The sequence below is a fragment of the Xenopus tropicalis genome, chromosome 5 (assembly GCF_000004195.4).
Source record: "Xenopus tropicalis strain Nigerian chromosome 5, UCB_Xtro_10.0, whole genome shotgun sequence".
NCBI classification, from domain to species: Eukaryota; Metazoa; Chordata; class Amphibia; order Anura; family Pipidae; genus Xenopus; species Xenopus tropicalis.
This window is the reverse complement of record NC_030681.2, coordinates 76,481,983-76,501,536: the sequence shown is the minus strand read 5'-3', so window position 1 is coordinate 76,501,536 and position 19,554 is coordinate 76,481,983.

Sequence of the window (19,554 nt, the reverse complement as noted above, 5' to 3'; positions counted from 1 at the left end):
TGAGCAGCTGTTGAGGTTCACATAACATATAAGCTGATGCAAAAAGGCTGTTTATTAAATTCTGGTGCTAATTGCACTGGTTTCTGAGCTACTATGTAGTAATTATCTGTATTAATTACTACAACACAGCCTTGCATTGTGACATTTATATTCTATATATACAGTATATTGTGTATCAGCCCCTAAGCTCAGTAACTGACAATAGCACAGAGCACATGCAGTGAGTCAGCAGAAAAGAAGATGGAGGGCTAATGGGACATCTTTCGAGGAACAGATCTTTCCTGTTATATTACCGTGGTTGACTTGGGCTGTTAGAGAACCCCAAAACAAGATATACATTTCTGCTCTACATCTTTAGTTCTCCTTTAAGCCAAATATAATATATTGCCTATCTATTAATAGTGGACAGATATACAGTGCATTTTGTGAGTCAACAATTATGGAAAGTCTGCACTTTACTTGCTGCCATAAAGTAGGTATATTTGCTGGTTGTGTAAGTAACCATATATCCATTTACTCAAGTTTGTTTCCCTTTAAACTGAGAGCAGAAGATTAGCTCTGGGCTAAAATGTCATCACAGTTGTCAAGTTCATGTACTGTTTGCTGCCATTAAACTGACATCAGCTGATCAGTGAACTGTTCTTACGCTTCATGTAATCATCTAAAAGGATTTTATTGAACTCTGATGGAAATCCCATAAATCATTGCAACCAAATGCTTGAACAGTGAATAAATAGATGTTTAGAATGTGACGGTGGAAAAAAAAAAAAGAAAGAAAAATTGACCCAATTCAGTGAGTCAGTTTTGTGAGAGACGAGTAATCTTTAATTAGAGCGGACACAAATAATTAAGAGAAGATTTGCTGTGGTGCGGCAATGCAAGGGACCAGATAAATGCAATTCTTGTCTCTTGAGGTATTTAAGAGTGTGTGTGTAGCAGCCTTGTCTGTCTGTATCTCTTCACATAACAAATGGCTGCCATCACATCTAACAGCACAGAGCCATCAGTGCTTGCCATGCAGAAGACGCCATACAATTGAATTACTTTATTCATCTCAGGAGAATCGTAAATGAATGCCCCACAGGTCTTGCATGCTATGCTGCACTACAGCACTCACAGCAATCATTATTGTCTGACCTAGAAATACAATGATAGCCTCAGATTATTTGTCTACTGTACATAGAAGTCTTTATCAGGCAGCATTTAACTCTTCTTGCTAGAGAGGTACAGAAGCTTACCAAATGCTTGCAAGCGTAAAGGGTAGTGGCTGTAACTGTGATATAATGCCTTTAGCAGAATGATGTGGCTTACTAATGCCCATATTATTACTACTATAGAAAATATTTCTTAACTGTTCAGTTATAGATTTTAATTATACAACATTTCAAGACCCCTGATTTAATTTTTCAACAGTAAAAATTAGTTTAAACAATAATACCCATAACTGGTATTTACAAAAATCTATCATTCAGGAAACACAAATGATTTTCCATTACATTTATATGTGGGAGCCATATCATGGACTGTCTCCCTTTGTATTTCATTAGTTTTGTACATATTCTATAAATTACTTTTATTCTTATTTGCTAAATCCATGGACATTTTATAACAAATGTCAAAATTATAGTTGCTTTACAAGCAGTTCACAAGTGGAGCTGGAGCTGTTTTCTGCAGCCACAAAAGTTTTGTTGTCTTTGGGTGGCACAGCTTTCTTTAGTGTGGCCAATGGCTATTTAAAATAGAAGTACAGTATAAATCCATTGTTAAAATTTACATTTTCAGTGTATTTGACAAATTGGAATGCATCTTAAAAGACAAACCCCAGTCAATAGTCAATAGTTGTCCAACATGCACTGTGTTCAGTTCTTTTGTTGGTTATAAAATCTTAATGCTTATATATATTTGCTTATTGATTTTTTAAATTTTAGTGCACAAATTAAATCATACATATTGGTACAGGTATGGGACCTGTTATCCAGAATGCTCAGGACCTGGCGGTTTCCGGATAAGGGATCTTTCTGAAATTTGGATTTCCGCAATTTGTCTGCTAAAAATCATTTAAATACGGAATAAACCCAATAGGATTGTTTTGCCTCCAGTAAAAAGTAATTATATCTTAGTTGGGATCAAGTACAAGGTACTGTTTTATTATTACAGAGAAAAAATATCTTTTTTAAAAAATCTTTTTAAAAAATTAGAATTATTTGCTTATAATGGAGTCTATGGGAGATGGCCTTTCTGGATAATGGGTTTCCGGATAAGGGATGCCATACCTGTATAGGATTCACTAGGTATATATAGTGCATGAATTAAATTATACACATTGGTATAGAATTCACTAGGTATATAAGGTATGTCTGAACAGTGTAGAATTATGAATTAGGAAAACTGTAAAAAAATAAAAATAATAGGTATATAGTTACCCACTTGTGGACTCTTTGGTGCCCATCTACCTATTTTTTTCATGCTAATGGTTTTCTGCTTCCCTATGCTGAGGTTCTAGGGCTGGTGCACCTGGACCCCAGTCTAATCTGGTGAGTTTCTACTAGTGCCCTACCTCCTTTACATTGTGTATTACTATTTGCACACCCTGTAATTATGAAATAAACAAAAGCACCTAAGGATTTGGAGATTCCATATTTTTTTGGCATGTGATTGCTGTACCTTTTTATTTCATTTTTCGCATATATCATAGATATGTTTAGGATCACGAGGCTTGGATTAAAACATATATATTGGTCTTGGAGTCCCTGTGCGAATAAAGCACATGTATACAGCGTAGAATTATGAATTGAAATATACATGATATTTAATTATTATTTAAAGACCCCATGATGATAAAACTAACTTTTGTCATTGTGACATTTATCACTATAGGTTATTGTGTTATTAAATACTTGGGGACATGAATTCATATAATGTTGGGTGTCACTGTGCTATTCATTGCCTTGGGTAACTCTGCTGTGAACTGCTGGAGAACTTTGTTCAATTTTATCCAGTGGGATTACTGAATAATTTTGATTCTGACCAGACATAGAATTAAAAATTCTGGCAAATATGGCTACAAATGGAGGACTGTTCTTTAATATTGTGTTGGGTGCTATGTTACATCATATGTTGACCTGGAGGCTTGGTGGGAGCTGTAGCTCAAGAGGAGCCAGAGTAACATTTTGGAGGCATTATATGTAGTATCATGCACATGGAGGCATCTGGCTTTAGTGTTTAGTTTGCTAGGGTACTTGGGTAAAGCTGAGCTGCAGGCAGTGTATTAATTGTGCTTTCTGTTGATCTTGAAGTATTTGAATTGTAAGTACAATATACAAATTTAAACTTATCATGGAATGGCCATACCAGAAGCCCCTGCCAATTTAATACAGAGCCACCAAAAAGCTGGTTGTACCAGAACCACTGAGTTGTACTGAGTTGTATCTTATATTTATGGTCCAGTCTATCAACAATAAAAAAAAATCAACATATCAAATAAGAAATTTCCCTGTGCTATAACATGTTTGTTTCCAATTCTGGGAATACAGTCAATCAAAGCTATTTGTTTTCTATGCTGTTTACATTTTAGACACAAATGAAACGTTAAATTTTTTACTGACTACCTGGATTATTTTAAATCTGACATTTATACAATTAATTAAATGCAGTCCATCTGTTCACAGTAGTTTAAATACATTTGTTTGCATTATCCGTGTATAGTTACAACACAACATAGTTGTGCTCACTGTGAACTCATGCAGCTTACAGATGGAAACCATCTACAATTAAAATGGTTTGTGATTGTCATGGAGACTTCTGTGGGATTGCTGACTGCAGTAGATTTTGCAAATGAACCAAAACTGCTGTGATTTCTCTTATTTATAGCTTGCGTGGCATGGTGAAGTGGAAGAGAGAATTTGTGTTAAAGAGACATTTTATTAAGGTTTAAAGGAATGATAAAGTGTAGAAAAGTTTACACAGATGCCCACAAGGACATAAACCAATGACACCAAGGGGCTGATTTACTAATCCATGAATTCTAATCCGAATCCGAATGGGAAAAATTCGGATTGGAAACGAACATTTTGCGACTTTTTCGTATTTTTTGCGATTTTTTCGTCGCCGCTACGACTTTATTGTAAATTGTCGCGACTTTTTCATAGCTGTTACGACTTGCGCGAAAAGTCGCGACTTTTTCGTAGCCGTTACGATTTGCTCGTACATTGTCTCGACTTTTTTGCCGGCGGGCAAAACTTTCAGACTTTGCATGATTTTGGAAGCCTCCCATAGGACTCAATGGCACTCTGCAGCTCCAACCTGGCCCAAGAAAAGTCACGATACTGAAGCTTGAATGAATCCGAAACTTTCGTACTCTGCGCGAAGGCTACGAAAAAGTTGCGACAATTCGCGAAACAGTCGCAATGGCTGCGAAAAAGTCGCGACAATTTACGGAAAAATCGCAAAATACCGATCATTACGAAAAAAACGCATTCAGACGCCTTCAGACCGTTCGTGGATTAGTAAATCAGCCCCCAAGTCTCCAAGAAGAAGAAGATTAGAGCACAACTAGAGGAAAGATAATAAAGAAGTAAAAAGAAAGGATGGGTATAGCCATTTATAGAATAATGATGCTTAGTTAATAGCACTACTACTTTTACAGGTACAACCTGCAAAGATAAGGGTGAAATTGTTGACAGTTTTTGAAATGTGATACCAATTTAGTTACAGTTTCTAAGGCCTATACCACTCTTGCCAAGAATCAGCCCCTCCCCTCTAAAATTCTGTAGGTTGTGCCTGCAGCCGGAAGCATTGAATCCATTCGGGTGCTGCATATCAGACTTCACATTTCTAGCCAATATCTGACGCGTCTGCCTGTACCTGGGCAGATTCAATACTTTCAGGTACAGGCACAACTTAAAGAATTTTAGACAGATGGGCTGATTCTTGGCAAGCAGTTTTCTCAGAAAACGCAGCCTGCTACCTTGCCTGCATCTGGAAGCATTGCCACTGCCCAGGTGCAGGCACACGCAACGGATATCAGCTGGAACTGCAAAGTCTTTTTGGCTGATTTCTGTCATTGTCTGCAGAGACAATACTTCTGGGTGCAGGCAAGGTAGCAAGCTGGTGTGTCACTAGCCTTAAAATGAAGGCATGTTCTTCATATTTAAACTGAGATGATCAGGTCAGCTGAAAAATCAGTGACTCTTCTAAAACTGTGCAATTTTGCACAAATACTAAATTTAAATTAAGGTTCACCCTGCTAATTGCTTTTTGTATAATATTCCCTAATTTTTTCTGTTCACCCCTTATTGAACCCACTGTTTCAAGCTTCAAGTATTCTACTGCAATGCCAGAAACCCTTTCAGAGCTTGACCAGTGCCCAAGTTTGACTAAAGAAAAAAAAACCAATAATGGATAGTAGATGGTGTACAAAATATGTCATCTGTACGGCTGCAAAACTAGAAAATCGTTTAAGAGATCATACAGTAAAGATTGATCACTGTTATTTACAGAATATGGATACATTTATAAGTAACATCTGTTATAATTCGTATCAATAGTACGATACTTACAGATTGACATGCAAACTGCCAGAACTCTGGCAACGTTTCATTTGCTGAAAGGACACATAAATCATTTTTTATAATAAAATAACAGTACTCATGGATATTGTGTCAAAACCTAGAATTTTCCAAATGTCTCTTGTACATATTGAACCAGTTATATAGTGAACCAGAATATTGAATGGAGGGCAATAATCCAATGTACTCAAGGCAAATTGCAAAATATTTTTAGTTTCAGACCTGTTGGAACAGTAATGTGCAGAATTATTATTAGAGTATCCTTTTGTATATGCAATTGAATTTAAGACACCTACTTTTGGGAACTATTGAGTGCTATTTGTAAGTATTATGGAAGGTATACATCCTTTTAAGGGCCCCAGACCTATACTACACAATATATATTGTTAGCTTTCTTCAACTATATTGTTTCAAGCCCGTACCATCCCTATTTCACTTTTACTCTGACAAGTCAGTAAGGGAAGAAGAGAAAGTTTCAAGCATCACCGTAATAATTTTTTTGACCTATGTCCCCCCCAACTTTACATAGATAAAAAAAAAATTACAAATATTAAATATAATAAAAGTGTGCAATAAAGGTACAAGTATTTACAATAAAAAATGCAATGAAGAATTTGAAATAGTGCAGTGAGGATTTAAAGAATTTAAAGTGGCATTGCTTAAAGTGACATCGTAAAGAGTCCAGTAGTTGTGGTGAGTGTGTGTTGGTGTGTGCAGAATGTCTGTAGTTCAGAAGCCTGATGGCTTGTGGGTAGAAACTGTCTCTGTATCTGCTGGTGCGGGACTGGATGATCCTGTACAGCCTGCCTGATGATAGGAGCGCGAAAAGTCTGTGGCTGGGGTCAGAGAGGATCCGCTGCATCTTCCTCCTACAGCGCTGTCTGTAGAGGTCCTGCATGGCCGGCAGTTCAGTCCTGGTGATGCGCTGTGCTGATCTCACCACCCTCTGCAGAGCTTTGTGGTCTGAAGCATTACAGCTGCCATACCAGGTGGTGATACAGCCGGACAGAATACTCTCAATGGTGCATCAATAGAAGTTTTGAGTATTCTGGAGTCCATGCCGAACCTCCTCAGGTGCCGTAGAAAGAAGAGCCGCTGTCTTCCAGATTTTGTGATCATACCAACATGATATTGATGCCCAGGAATCTGGAGCTGACTTTCTCCACTTCTGCTCCCTCAGTGTGAATGGGGGTATGGCCTCCTCCCTGCAGTCTCCTGTAGTCCACGATGAGCTCCATTGTTTTGCTGATGTTGAGCAGCAGGTTGTTGTCACGGAACCATGATGTCAGGGCTCTCACCTCTGCCCTGTATGCTGCCTCATCTCCATCAGAAATGCAGCCAATGATGGTGGTGTCGTCTGCAAATTTGATGATAGTATTGGAGCTGTGTGTTGCTGTACAGCCATGGGTGACCAGGGTGTACAGCAGGGGGCTGAGCACACATCCCTGGGGAGCACCAGTGCCAAGTGTCAGTGTGGATGAGGTGATGTTGCCGATCCGAACCACCTGAGGAAAGCTAGGCTAACCAATGTCTGTTACAAATGGCAATTGCATGGAGTAGAAAATGAAGACCTTCCTACTGGTAATTTTCTTTTCCCATCTCAGATAATAAGAAGGCAAATAATTTACAAATGCCCATGACTCAAAACTGTGCACCTTAAGGCCCATATACTTGGGGGCAATAAACTGTTCAGGCTGCGCTTTTGTATCTTAGGCCAGATTAAGCACAGCAATCTTCTGTGTCTCCTGGCGCTCCACAGTGTACATGTCTAAATAATGTGCAAGCTGGGGGTGTTCCAGGGGATGCCAACTTGTCACCCACCTGAATGTCGTGCTGCTGAAGGCAGATGGAACTGCGTTTAGTGTTAGGTGCAGGACGTTGTGTACCATTCTAGGGGGGCAAAGTTCTGCATCTCAAGGGTTAAACCAAGGGGTAATATGCAAAAAAAAAACCAGGGCAATATTCTGCTGTTTTTGCACATTTTTCTAATTGTGATAAAACACAAGTCACAAAAGTAGTAGGAGTAAAGGCAGAACTTAGGCTTCCACTACTGGCTATGCAGCTGTATCATTGTTGCAGCTTCTTTGTAAATGTGTCCCAAGTTGTGCACGTGTGTTAAATCATCACTCTTGCTTGTCATGAATTTTGCCTCTATCTGACTCATAAATAATACAGGTATGGGGCCTATTATCCGGAAACCTGTTATGCAGAAAGTTCTAAATTCCAGAAAGGCCATCTCCCATAGATTCCATTTTAAGGAAATAATTCACATTTCTAAAAAGTATTTATTTTTCTCTGTAATAAGAAAACAATACCTTGTACTTGATCCCAACCGAGATATAATTAATCCTTATTGGTGGAAGAACAATCGTATTGGGTTTATTTAATTTTTAAATAATTTTTTAGCAGACTTGAGGTAAGGAGATCCAAGTTACAGAAAGATTCCTTATACTGAAAACCTCAGGTCCCGTGCAATCTGGATAACTGGTCCATGGAAAATGTGAGTTTTTTATGTTACATTACTAGAAAGACATATACTATTTCTATTTCTGACCCTGCATTTGTGACCTACACTCTTGCCTTGACATGTCTTTGCTCTCATCTGAAGGTTCCTAGTCTTTTTAATATGTTTTCTCCTGCTATGTCACCTCTGTCTTCTCATTTTATTCCTCTCATCCCCTCTACTGCAGTTTCTCAATTACTTCTTGTCTCATGTCTTGTCTCTCATCATGTGTCACTAACCCCTCAAGTGTCCCTTCAATTATACCTCTTCCTGCTGTATCAACATCTTACCTACACCCTCCTTCTCTTTAGCACTGCTCACAAATATCCAGAGTTATTTTTTTATCTTTACATGAACTATTAAGATAAAGAATTTATAGCCATGTAATGCAAATATCTGACAAAGCTGACTCTTAGAGGCACAGTGGTGCTAGAGAGACCCCATTCTGGATATGTTTGTTCACATGCATGTATACCGCCACTCAGGATTTTTTGGGGGTTAATAAATTATTAAATGTAATATATTGTTTATTACAAACAGATCTATACTATGTTGGACATTTTTAGTAGTACTTGTTGATTTTACCCAGTGCAATATAGAAATATTCAGAAGTTATTGCAGTTACAAAAATCAACCATAACAACTACAATTCCCTAATCATAACTGTAGGTCTGAAACAGCTAAAGAGCCAAAATATCCCTTCTCTTTGGCTGCATTTGTACTGCATGTATTGCCATTCCCAGACTCACTGATACATTAATATACTATAATAAAACACTTGTACTTAATCCCCACTAAGATATAATTAATCCTTAATGGAAGCAAAACAATTCTATGGGGTTTAATTAATGGGTAAATGATTTTTATTTAGACTTAAAGGACATGTAAAGCCTACATTTGCCTACAATGTATATCAGTTGGGCAAGCCTCCCCCACCCAAATGGTATTATTTATACTGCATATATCCCCTCCACTTGCCAGCACCATCACATTTTCCTAAACCAAGTAGCAGCTTTCACCTGGTGACCATTTTTCATAATTGGATACATTTAAATCTGCAAACAGCATACACACACAGACCTTTATTCAGCATACATTTTATCAAGAATACATGCTCACACAGGCAGTACTGTCTTTGATAAAAGTTCTGCTTTGTTTGAGCTCAGCTCAGGAGAGTTGGTGGGGAGAAAAAAAATTGAAGCAGACAGCTAGAGCTGACTTTCTATGGAAACCAGCAATGCCATCTCTTCACTGGCTGCTAGACTGGTGGGCGTGTTTAGTAATCTGAGCTTAGAACAACTGAGCATGCCCACAAGCCAACAGCCAAAGCAGATTCCTGAGGGAGGGGGCCGATTGGGTTACAGGAGGAGAAGGAAATCTAAGTGATTAAGGGGATGTTGCAGCCTTACTATTAACCTCTGGACAACCAGTGTGGCAGGTATTGAAAGATTTCAAAGAGGCTGTTCACTGATTACATTTTTTTGTGTGGGGTGTACATGTCCTTTAAGGTATGGAGATCTACATTACGAGAAGACGCCTTGTCTTGAAAACCCCAGATCCCGAGCATTCTAACACTACAATACTGAGATGCCATCAAAGGGTGGGGTTAATTGCAAATGATTCCCAACATCATGAAAACATATTTCTGTCATTTATACTATTTACAGGATGAGCACCATCTGTTATATATAAATACAATTACGCATGGCAATATCACAAGCTGTTTTCTATACAGTTTACATTTGTAGCATGGGAATCTTGCTCAAGAGGTTTGGAAGGATGAACTGTAAAAGGCAATTCACAACTGTAGGTCAGCTAGATCTGTAGAGCCACCTCTGTGGTAGAATCCTGCTGACACATTCCTGGCCTACATCTCATGGCAAATGGAAGTGCATAATGAAGTAATTGTAAACACACTCCAGTTTCAATAAAAGTTGTGGAAATATGTCTGATCCTTGCAGCAATTTCCTTAACGCAACTTGTATTGCAACATATTCATGTACTGAAATAATAAAGCAAATTATATGCAGGTTTAGGCACAGGCGCCTGCTGATATATTTTGAAAAAGGGGACAGTTACCATTATATTACAATTTAGTACAGCTATAGGATCCTTTATCTGGAAACCTGTTATCTGGAAAACTCTGAATTAAGGGAAGGCCATCTCCCATAGACTACATTTTAATCAAATAATTTTAAAAATAATTATACTTTTAAAAAGTATTTCCTTTTTCTCCTATTTCAGGTGCCTTGTACTTGATCCCAACTAAGAAACAATTAAGCTTTATTGGAGGCAAAACAATTCTGTTGGGTTTATTTAATGTTTAAATGATGTTTAGTAGATTTAAGGCATGCAGATCCAAATTATGGAAAGATTATAGGTCCCAAATCTATATATTTTCCGTAGTGACTTGTTCTACGCACCATCGCAATTGGTCTTTATTAATTGTTTTGTATTTGTTTTGAATTAGTAGTGTTCCTACTACAGCAACTGGAAATGCTGCTTGTTCACTGTCACTGTCTTTGGCAGCCAAAAATGTATCCACTGTGAGGCCTCATGATTATTGTTATTCTTATTCTAAACTGTTTATCTTTCTTTTCAGGCCCTCATCTGTTGGTACTGTATTCCAACCCGACTTCTAAATTGCTGCCTGGTTGGTACGTAACTAAATAAAAGCAGCAGTTGGCATTCTAGGCAGAAAATAAATTAGAAGAACAATTTTTAATTGTCTTACAATACAGCTGTCTACTTACTGTATTTTACAGTAAACTACCCCTGAGTAGTCATTGTTTTACTATGTCTATTTTATTTCAATGTGTTTTAACATTTTTATGCCTTTGCATAAGCTACTTTCATTTGAAGGAGCGTAGGTGGATTTTCATGGTGAGGGCGGTGAGGCCAGTGAGGTTGTGGAATGACCTTCCTAGTGATGGTGTGATGGAAGATTCTGTTAAAGGAGTTGTTCACCTTTGAATTAACTTTTAGTATGATGTCTAACTGGCGGCCAGCGAGCCGCATCCGGCCCGAAGCCCCCCTCTGTGTGGCCCACCACCTGTCTGACTGTTTGGGTAAGCTTTAAATGGTATCAGTACTGAAATTAACTAGCCCCCTGCATGGTTTACACCTCAGATTCAGGCTGTATTGTTCAAACATGTAATCCCCTGTACTGTTCACACCTTTTAATTCCTGCATTGTTCACCCCTGCATTGTTCACACCTTAGTCTCAGACTATAAGAGCCCACATGGTTCACCTGTTCACACCTTAGACAGACTGTAGGGGCAGTGCCAGCATTGTGTCACTGTATGTACTGCCTGTGTGTGCCTGCAGGCAGAGTATGGCACACACAGGCAGCATAGGGCAGGCATAGTATGGCACATATAGACCGGGTAGGGCAGGCAGAGTATGGCACACACAGGCAGCATAGGGAAGGCATAGTATAGCACACCTAGACAGGGTAGGGCAGGTAGAGTATGGCACACACAGGCAGCATAGGGCAGGCATAGTATGGCACACATAGACAGGGTAGGGCAGGCAGAGTATGGCACATACAGGCAGTATAAGGCATACAGAATATGGCACACACAGGCAGCATAGCGCAGGCAGAGTATGGCACACATAGACAGGATAGGGCAGACAGAGTATGGCACACACAGGCAGCATAGCGCAGGCAGAGGATGGCACACATAGACAGGGTAGGGCAGGCAGAGTATAGCACACACATGGCCCATAAGGTGTGTAATTATGTGCTGGGGGTTGCTGTGCTATCCACAGGGGAGGAGGAGGCAAAGGGATTTAAGGGTGTGTCTTAATATGACATATATTCTTTCACAAATGAATGAAGGGTGAAATCCCTACAGTAAGCACCAACCATTTGGGATTTTGCTGCGCTAACACCTTTAATGTGGGTATGGTCTTAAAAGCTCTTGTGATAACATGGGTGTGGTTTTTGGAATTATTTAACTTTTTGTTCAGCAACTCTTCAGTTTGGAATTTCAGCAGTTATCTGGTTGCAAGGGTCCGAATTACCTTAAAGGCCAGGCTTTGGTTTGAATGACAGAAACAGAAAGGAAGGTAATAAAATGTACCAATAACAATAAAATTGTAGCCTCACAGAGCAATAGTTTTTGGCTGCCGGGGTCAGTGGCCCCCATTTGAAGGTTGGAAGAAGGCAAATAATTTAAAAGCTATACTTAATAAATTATAAAGAACAACTGAAATGTTAATTAGAATTAGCCATTGTATGACTGAACTGAGGTAAACCACCCCTTTAAGAGGGGTGTGGATGATTTCTTGGGAAAGCATAATATCCAAGGCTATTGTGATACTAAAATCTACTATAAGTATTGATGTTGGTGTATATAGTTTATGTATGTGAGTATATAGATAGGTCGGAATCAGTCTGTGTGCATGCTGGGGTTCGCTTGAAAGGGTTGAAGTTAAAGGATTGTGGTATTTTTAAACTCAATTAACTATGTAACTACTTTCCTCTAATATGCCTGGAATTGTTGTGCTTTTCCACTTACTACTATGGTTCCCAGCAAAACTTCTTCATCTGTATTTACCTTGTGTTGGCCATGTATTCACAATCGTCTGTAAAGCTGAACAGACTGCTATATTTAGACAGCCCTTATCTTATGTACAGAGAAACAGCACAAGATATGCTCAGCAACTGTGCAGCAGATTTCCATGGCGGAGGTGGAAATTTCCTTCTTCATATGCATACCAGAGCACTAGAAATATTGAAAAGTTTAATCTGTTGAAGGAAATGTCTTTTTTGATGAATATTAGTAGTTATCCTAATAGAAATTGCCTAATTAACTAATCATTCATTTGCTGTGAACAGTCTACCACAAGCAGGGGCAGGGCCAAGCTGACTAGCTGTCCTAGGCAACTGGTCTGGCCACCTCGCACCTGCACCCCCCTCTTCCACCCCCCACATGAGATGGAAGTAGCCCAATGACCCGTAGTAAAACGTAGGGAAGCAGGGGCATGACAGACACGTTGGACAGACTTAGCCACTCCCAGTTGCAGGTGATTGGTTAGTTCGTAAGGGGTATAAAATGCTGGTAACTGTTCCCGCTTCTCACTCCATTTTAGTCAGCAGAGTAAAACGCCCACCCTCCCTCCCTATAGAGGTGGAGGTAGTGGAGTGTCGTTGGCGGGGTGATTAAGTTGGGGGAAAGCAATGGTTGGGTTAGGAGGGGAGTTTTATAGTTAAGTGGGGCTGGCATGCTTGGAACCTCAGGGGTAAGAAAGTGGATTAGGAGGTGAGTTTTGTTGGGTAGTTGGTTCCGGGCCAGAAGGGCAGCTGGCAGCGCCAGTTGCGCTGCGCAGTTATTGGATTGTTACAGTGTTTGGCTATTTAAAAGTTGATTTGTTTGTTATACAAACATTTGTGTTATGTTTGAGATGTTGTTTCACATTTGTTATTTATGTTATGTTTTAAATTAAAACTTCACTTGTTGTTAATAAATTTTCTGCGGCCATTTTTATCCCAAGAATTGGTGTCTGTGTGTTTATTGGGGATGGTAAGTAAAGAGGTAAAAAGGGGGGTTGTTGGTTGGGAGAAGGGCGGGTCAAGTTCCAACGTTACTCATGTCAAGGGCTGCAGTGACAAGTAGCGGGGCAAGTACTAGGGGTAGGCAGGAGCGGTCCCTGCCTGGAGACCCCTCATTGTTGCACCCTCGGCAGGTGCCTTTCTGCCTACCCCTAGTTCTGATGTTCACCGCAAGTTAGAAAATAAAAGCACAGACCTTTTTCTCTGTAATATTAAAACAGTACCATGTTCTGATAGGCTGGCAACTACACTTGTACGAGTTTGCACCTATGTTTGTAAAATAACCTTCTATATCAGTGCTGTCCAACTGCCCCCCCTCTGTGTGGCCCCCCCACCTGTCTGGCTGCTTTGATAGCTTACTCTTTTGTAAGCTTTAAATGGTATCAGTACTGAGATTAACTGGCCCCTCTGCATTGTTCACCCCCTGCAGTGTTCACACCTCAGGCTCTGAATGTAATCACCCACATTGTTCTCCTGTTCACACCTCAGACAGAATGTAGGAGCAGTAGAAACCCATAAATAATCCCTGCACACTACAAAAATAACATATACTGAGGTGGTACTGCAATTAAAAAGTTAAATATATAGTTATTGTGCAGACTGTAGGAGCAGTGCCAGCATTGCGTCACTATATGCTGTCTGTGTGTGCCATACACACACAGGCAGGGTAGGGCAGGCAGAGTATGGCACACACAGGCAGGGAAGGGCAGGCAGAATATGGCACACACAGGCCAAGTATGGCACAAACCAGCCAAGAATGGCACACACAGTAAAAGTATGGCACACGCAGGCAGGGTAGGGAAGGCAGAGTATGGCACACATAGGCAGCATAGGGCAGGCAGAGTATGGCACACACAGGCATCATAGGGCAGACAGACTATGGCACATACAGGCAGCATAGGGCAGACAGAGTATGGCACACACAGGCAGCATAGGGCAGACAGAGTATGGCACACACAGGCAGGGTAGGGAAGGCAGAGTATGGCACACACAGGCAGCATAGGGCAAGCAGAGTATGGCACACACAGGCAGGGTGGGGAAGGCAGAGTATGGCAGGTTTTTGCTGTACTACAACCATTAATATGGGTATGGTCATGTGATAACACGGGTGTGGTTTCAGTTTCAAAAAGGGGAGTGGTTAAAACTGGCTTCCATTATCGGCCCTCCACCACGTAGGTCGGAAAAATTCCGGCCCTCAGTACCACAGAAGTTTGACAGCACTGTTCTATATGAATAAGTAAGATTGACATTGACTGGGTTATTCTAAACACAGAACCTTATTTATCTATTTATGTATTTAATTGTGTGGAAGCTGCCATGCTACTTTCCTATAAGGAAAATAATATACCACCTATAAATTTTAATGAAACACACATGACAAAATTATCATGAGACACAGTAAATGATTTTCCGGGCATTGATTCCAGGGCTATCCCACAATATACTTGACAGATGTTCATGAACTGTATTATAATTTGCAAACTTCAGTAAATCTGCACTAACCATTCAACCAGAGCTATTGGCAAGAGCAGATACACTTTTATTAAATAGGATTTGTAATGAAAAAAAGTGTTATACTGTATCTACATCTGCAAATTCGGTTTATTCGGAAGTAATGTTTTTATCTGTTTGTTAAGAAAGTCTTTCACATGACTTGTATCTTTGTTTGTGGTGTGTACATGCTGTAACAATTAGGGAATCTGATTTTTTTTAATGTCTCAAGCATTCCTGGGCACATAAGCACGACTTGGTAGCTTTTCTAATGATCGTGAATGAGCTGGCACTATTCTGAAGGCAATGGTGAGAACATTATCCCACAAGATGACAACTTTTGCCTGAATACAGCAAGATGTTAAAGCTCATTACTGGTTTCAATTAAATAACCCGACAAGATTCATTTTCAGCTCAACCCAATTCCCTCTAAGCATCAACAGGCAGCCAAGGTCAGCCAACACCACAGTTGTCTAATAGGCTTCACTGTACTTGCTGGAAATGATTCTACTTATTTCTCTAGTTTTCTTCTTATAGAAATGTTTTTAGCCCATAGCAGAGTCTGCAAGTGTCCAAAGAAAGTTATCTTTTGCTTCTTAAGTTTACCACCCATGTCCCCACATATATTAGATTGTACAGTATGTCTAAGATTAGTTAAAGCTTTCAACTGGCCTTTATTTTTTTTTGTATAGTTTTTGAATTATTTGCCTTCTATGTCTGACTCTTAACCTTTCACATGGAGGTCACTGACCCCAGCATCTAAAAAAAAATGATCTGGAAGGCTTACAATTTTATTGTTATTGCTACTTTTTATTACATATCTTTCTATCCAGGTCCTCTCCTATTCATATTCCAGTCTCTCATTCAGATGCATTCCTGGTTGCTAGGGTAATTTAGACCCTAGCAACCAGATAGCATCTAAAATTCCAAACTGGAGAACTGTGAGCAAATTGTGAATGAATATCCATCTCTACACCATTCCACAACTTAATTTACGGGTGAACAATTCTAAGCAAGCAAGGCTACAATCATACCTGTATTTTAAGAACAAATGTTTCCAGTTGGACTTAAACAATGTTTAAGAGTGTTATTGTATTACCTAGGAAGTTACTCAATACTTTTTAAAGATGATCCACAATAGGGCTGTAGTTTCTGTTACTGTAGGTATATGCCTAGGGCAGCAAAAAAAAAAAAATTAATCTTCCCAGGCCATCTCTGAATGCTAGTGGCTAGAGATGGAGCTTGGGGGGAAGAGGTAGTTTGAGGGGGTATGTGATTGGTGCAAGCACAAAGATTGTACTGAGAAAGGGGGCAGGCAGGGGGCCATGCCATATACAATAATTACACATTGCTACTGAAAACAGTATCTGTCTGCTGGCTCGTGAAAAAAATGTAGCAGAAGCAGCTGGATAAAAGACATACAGATGAACAGACTTCTGCTACATTATTTTATCAGAAATAACTTGATTTTTTTTTAATGAAGGTATATTGGAAAGTTGCCTGGAATTATTTGTGGGTGGAGGATCCTTTAAGTGGTTGACTGGGTAAAATATATGTAGTCATATATAAAACACCAGCACAAAGGCAAAACACCATTCAAAAAAGTACTTAAGAAGTACATACAGCTTTGGCTTCTTGTCCTGATCATGACTATTAGGCATGTGAATTCTCATTGGTCTCCTAGCAAATCCCCATTTGGATTCAAGCATTTACGTGACTTTAGTTCTGATATTTAATAGCTGCTTGTGCTCAGTGCTGCAGCAAAATTGCTATTTTTTTTTTAGAAGTTAGAACTTGAGTTTCTCGAGTTCCAGATGCGAGCAATGTCAGGAGAGACAAACAATTTTAATAGTGTAACCCTATTTTGGCTACGGTTGTACTTTTAACACGCAATCACCTGCGTGTGGCGCTACAGGAGCCCTGAGCCCCCGCTTATTATGGGGGACAGGTGTAATATAAATGAATGGCGTGCCTCCACCCAGGGTAGGTATAGGTAGAACTATATGTATCCTCCCTGGGAAAACTCTATGAGGTCCTCCTTGGACCCGGACTCCCAGCAACTCCCGGTACCTTGCCCCTCCCTTGGGGTAGCTGCTTACCAGGCAGTTGAGGATCCTCAGTATATGAACCACCAAGACACTGGTTAAAATGGTGAACCAGATGAACTTGTTTATTGATGCAGGCAGAACACTTCAGAGGATGTCACACAGACGGCTCAAGTCACACTCTCTCTTTGGGCTACCCCCGGTACTCCCGCCGGATGCTTCCACCTAGGAACTCACCCCGGTCCACGCGTAGGGCCCCTTCACTGGGAACACTCCCAGGTGCTGACTTGGCTCCTCTTACTACACACTACAGGCCCTTAACTCCAGCCATGAGTGCTGGGGGGTCTTAACCCCTCTCTCTCCTGTCGGGGCTATCACTGCCCGTTCTCTCTAGCCTGCCTGTCACTCCTAGAGTGACCTTTTACAGTACCTCCTGTACTAGAACACAAGCTTGTTATACGCTTCTTTACAAGAAGCAGTCCCAGGACGAAGACCTGCTGAAACTGGGAGTCATTCCCTTTTATACTTTTAGCACAGCGACATCTAGTGGTGGCTGTTAACTTGCAGGGAAACTCCCTTTTCACACATAAACACCCAGGACCACCTTTAGGTGTCCAAATCTCATAAGGCCACCCTCATGGTGCCTGTCTAAAGGGGAACTAATCCTGGAGGGACCCAATTCTTTGGGGTCCCTACATTCTCCCCCGGCTGAAACTGTCACCTCCTGGCTGACATCTCATACACACTCAAATACTTTACACAGTACTTTTACATCACGCTTCAACAGCCTCTCCTGAGGTCTGTCAAGGATACAATGGGTTACCTGGAAAAAATGTTAAACACAATAAACATTTCCCTTCACCCCTTCAATCTTTGTGTAAGTCCCACACAAGAAAAATTTGAAAGGACACTTGTTGCCCTTAACCAAATTTAAAACTTATTGAACTGGAAAATCAAAGTCTCCACCTTTCCTTAAGGGAGTCCATGTCCCAAGGTAATCGGTACCCTGGGATACCTCCAACCAACGGGTTGGGCACTCTGGTCAGTCCACACTCCGACTGACGAACCCTCCTGGGTCTCCTTGCGGCCGGGCATCCTCCTCTGGCCAACACAGGATCTCCCTGCTCTCTGATGCAGCCGTCATCTTTGCTGGCAAAAGCTACCAGTAACTGTGCACACGCTTTCTCTCACACTGACTCACACTGCTCCAAAATGGCCGCTGCGACGTCACTCCTTAAGTCACGCCCAGGCCTCTTGGCGCACTTTCTCACTGATCCAGTCGGTCGCTCCACGCAAATTGGGCGGCACCAATACAAACACTGGTTACACCCCTCTCTCTCACGCTTCTTCTTGCGTGCCTTCCCGGTACCTTTGGCGCCAACAGCCCTGCAACCCAATTGACTAGGAGCCTTTCCTCACTCCTCTCGCGCCAAAATCCCTCTTGGATGTGGATCAGGGTGGCCCAAACTTTAACACGGACGGAAGGGAGGGTGTAGCACTCACACAAGGCCTCAGTTCCCTTAGGGCCCTTTCTGCTTAATGATTTCTGCTCTCATCTCAGCAGTGCCTCCAAATGTAACCCTATTTTGGCTACGGTTGTACTTTTAACACGCAATCACCTGCGTGTGGCGCTACAGGAGCCCTGAGCCCCCGCTTATTATGGGGGACAGGTGTAATATAAATGAATGGCGTGCCTCCACCCAGGGTAGGTATAGGTAGAACTATATGTATCCTCCCTGGGAAAACTCTATGAGGTCCTCCTTGGACCCGGACTCCCAGCAACTCCCGGTACCTTGCCCCTCCCTTGGGGTAGCTGCTTACCAGGCAGTTGAGGATCCTCAGTATATGAACCACCAAGACACTGGTTAAAATGGTGAACCAGATGAACTTGTTTATTGATGCAGGCAGAACACTTCAGAGGATGTCACACAGACGGCTCAAGTCACACTCTCTCTTTGGGCTACCCCCGGTACTCCCGCCGGATGCTTCCACCTAGGAACTCACCCCGGTCCACGCGTAGGGCCCCTTCACTGGGAACACTCCCAGGTGCTGACTTGGCTCCTCTTACTACACACTACAGGCCCTTAACTCCAGCCATGAGTGCTGGGGGGTCTTAACCCCTCTCTCTCCTGTCGGGGCTATCACTGCCTGTTCTCTCTAGCCTGCCTGTCACTCCTAGAGTGACCTGTTACAGTACCTCCTGTACTAGAACACAAGCCTGTTATACGCTTCTTTACAAGAAGCAGTCCCAGGACGAAGACCTGCTGAAACTGGGAGTCATTCCCTTTTATACTTTTAGCACAGCGACATCTAGTGGTGGCTGTTAACTTGCAGGGAAACTCCCTTTTCACACATAAACACCCAGGACCACCTTTAGGTGTCCAAATCTC